Genomic DNA, 3,534 nt, shown 5'->3' on the forward strand with positions numbered 1-3,534 from the left:
AGCGTAAACACTGGGGTGGATCCCGAGATGAAGGTGTGGCAGCTGGAAGCTGTCAGCTCACGCCTCCTCTCCTGAAGGGAGAGCTGAGCCCTGCACATGGGAGCACTAGTGAAAAGGGTGGTGGATGTTTATCAGTAACCTTACTGGTTTTGTGCTCCATCCTGCATCTCCCGAAGTCCCCCTGACCTTGCCTTCGGCTCCAGGAATGGCCACATGACTCAGACAAAGCCAACCAGTACATTCCATTTCAGTGGCCAGCAATGACTGATTCAGTGTTTAACCAAATGCATCCAATCAGAGTGAATCTGAGGACATTTGCTGGGGAGGCTGGGACACAATCCCTTTTCTGACAGATGGTAACAAGAAAGTAGGTAGCTGCAGGAGCTGCTGGCAGCCATCTTGAGACATGAAAGGTGTCCAAATTGGGATGAAGTCAGCATTGAGGATGGTGGCGCAGAGACAGGGGCTTTGGACACATTGTTGGATGGCTGGGTCAAGCCTCTCCTGAAATCCATTCTACTGCTGGACTTTTCAGTTCATAAACTAATAAATCCTCTTTACTGTTGGAAGCAGTTGTGTCAAGTGCCTTGTTACATATTAAAAAAGCCCTCCGATTCGATCAGCAACAGGGAAATGGATGTCCTCTGAGCTCCCAAAGTTAGCACAGCCCTAATGCTCAGGCCTAATGGAGCCTTAGACTGATGAAAGGGTGGTATGGGCATCCAGGGCTGCTCTTAGGACCTTAGGGCAGCGGTGTGTGAATGTTCATTTCAGAGTAATGACAACTCCACGTGTCTGCATCCTTTTACACCCAGCCACTCCCTTTCCCACAACCAGCTGCTGTCTTCACCCTCTCGCCTGTATCTTTTCTCCATTACACAGATCCACCTAATTCACACTTTTTCCTCCTGCCTGAGTTGAGTTTGCAAAACTGATTCCAGATTCACCCTGTGATTTTCTTAACACATCTCTTACTTTCAATAACTGCCAAGGGCCTGATCCTCTCTTCATTTTCCAATTCAAATTTCTGGGAGCAGGAATTGGATTATCCTAGCTCTTATTTAGACACCCTCAGAGATTCTGATTCCACTGTCTGTGGAGGGGACTGGGTATTGGTACTTTTGAAATGTTTCTTGGATGGTTTAAGCAGCCAGATTCAAGAACCCCTGGATTAGTAAAGCTTTTCAGGCCAGCTGACCCCACAGTCAGCTCTTGGGTCAAGTTCAAGCCTAATCCAATCAGCTAAGAGCAGAGCCACAGGGTCTCACTATGCCCAAAGTCCCTTCCATTGGCAGAATCTGTGGCTACAGAAGGAGTGAGAGGAGGCTGGGTGGGGTGGCTCATGCCTGTAATCCCAGCACTTTGGGAAGACAAGGCGGATGGATCACCTGAGGTCAGGAGTTTGGGACCAGCCTGCCAACATGGCAAAACCCTGTCTCTACTAAAAATGCAAAAATTAGCCAGACGTGATGGTGGGTGTCTATAATCCCACTATCTATGGGATTATGGATGTGGGAGGCTATGTGGGAGGCTGAGGCAGGAGAATCGCTTGAACCTGGGAGGGGAGGTTGCAGTGAGTGAAGATCGTGCCACTGCACTCCAGCCCAGGTGACGAGTGACAAGAGCAAAACTCCATCTCAAAAGAAAAGGAGAGGAGACAGGCCCCTGCTTGACATGCTGAGGACAAACAGCCTAGCACAGTGCTTGGCATAATGCAGTCACTCAACAAATGACAGGTGTTTATTACATTCCCGTCTCTCCTCTAATTCAAGGGAATGCAATCAGCCCTCCATATCCTGGGTTTCACATCCATGACTTCAACCAACCAGACTGAAAATATTCAGACAAATAATACAATAAAATAATGCATATTTTAAAAACAATACAGTATAATAACAATTTCCATAGCACTTACATTGTGTTAGATATTATAAGTAATCTAGAGATGATTTAAAGCATACAAGAGAATGTAGGTAGGTTATCCGCAACTACTGTGCCATTGTATATAAGGGACTTGCACATCCCTGGATTTTGCTACCCGAGGAGGTCCTGGAACCAATCTCCCACAGATAATGAGGGATGACTGTGTTGCCTTTAAAATAAACCATGCATCTGGGTGTGGTGGCATGCACCTGTAGTCCCAACTACTCAGGAGACTGAGGTGGAAAGATCCCCTGAGCCCAGGAGTTTGGTGAGTTCTGATCATACCATTGCACTCCAGCCCGGAACAGAGTGAGACCCTATCTCTAAAAATAAAAAGACTTAGGCATCCATGCCTGGCAAATTTACTACAAAACAGGAAAATCCTCACTAATCAGATTTACATTTGAGAGCACTTGCTGCCAATGCAACAGGAATAAATGCAGTTATAAAGTCATACTTTGGGAGGTTATTTGGTGACGTGGGAAACAGGACCTCATGTTAGGAGAGAAAAAATGATATAAATTTATGTAGTACACGATTCCAATTTTGTTTAAAAAATATATGTGTTTACTTGCCTACACAAAATAAAGACTGAAAATAGAGAAACTGAAAATGTAGCTAACCGAGCACCAGCTCAGCCGTAGAGACCCCCACCCAGGCAGCACTGAAGGAACTGAGAGGCAGACATCCAGATAGAACAGCGAAGTGGGTCTATCTGGGGGACCAACAGCCTTCCGAGCTGAGAGCCTCAGGGGCTGACAGCATTCCAGACTGAAGGGCCCGGAAGAGACTCTGACCCATGCATTTATTCTCTTCTGAACAGGTGATTATTATTAGCAAACAGATGTTTGGTATTTTCTCATAACACAAAATATGCCAAGTAGGCAGCTGTTGCCCACTTACCATGGATCACAGACAAACTAAAAAGTATTCTCCATGAGGGAGCCATGGGGGCAGGGTCAGATATCTTAAAGAATTGTTTTAACCAGTGTACGATATTTATACATTGTCCTGCCACCTGGGAATGCCCAATGTGGGGTTGGGGGGGGCGCTGGTTTTCCTTACCATTGTTCTTCCTAGCAAACAACAGATTCTATCATACACTCAGCATTCATCAATATTCATAAACTTAACATTTCTCAACAGTAGCTGTGGTTTCTCAGAGGAGAGAGTTTTTCTTTTTCTTTTTCTTTTTCTTTTTTTGAGATGGAGTCTCACTCTGTCGCCCAGTCTGAAGTGGCGTGATCTCATCTCACTGCAACCTGTGCCTCCCGGGTTCAAGGGTTCAAGTGATTCTCCTGCTTCAGACTCCCAAGTAGCTGGAACTACAGCCATGCCCAGCTAAATTATTTGTATTTTTAGTAGGGACAGGGTTCTGACATGTTGGCCAGGCTGGTCTCAAACTGCTGACCTCAGGCGGTCCACCCACCTAGGCCTCCCAAAGTGCTGGGATTACAGGCGTGAGCCACTGCGCCCAGCTGAGAGTTTTTCTTAAAGCTAATTATGTCCAGTTTAGAGGGCTGATCTTCATCCTGAAATAATATCCTACTTTTTGACATTAACAGGCTTTTATGAAAGGATGTCTTCAGTGGAATACTGGCTGGGTTTGGT

The sequence above is a fragment of the Aotus nancymaae genome, unplaced genomic scaffold (assembly GCF_030222135.1).
Source record: "Aotus nancymaae isolate 86718 unplaced genomic scaffold, 86718_ANA_hifiasm-v0.15.2.pri h1tg000046l, whole genome shotgun sequence".
Taxonomy (NCBI): domain Eukaryota; kingdom Metazoa; phylum Chordata; class Mammalia; order Primates; family Aotidae; genus Aotus; species Aotus nancymaae.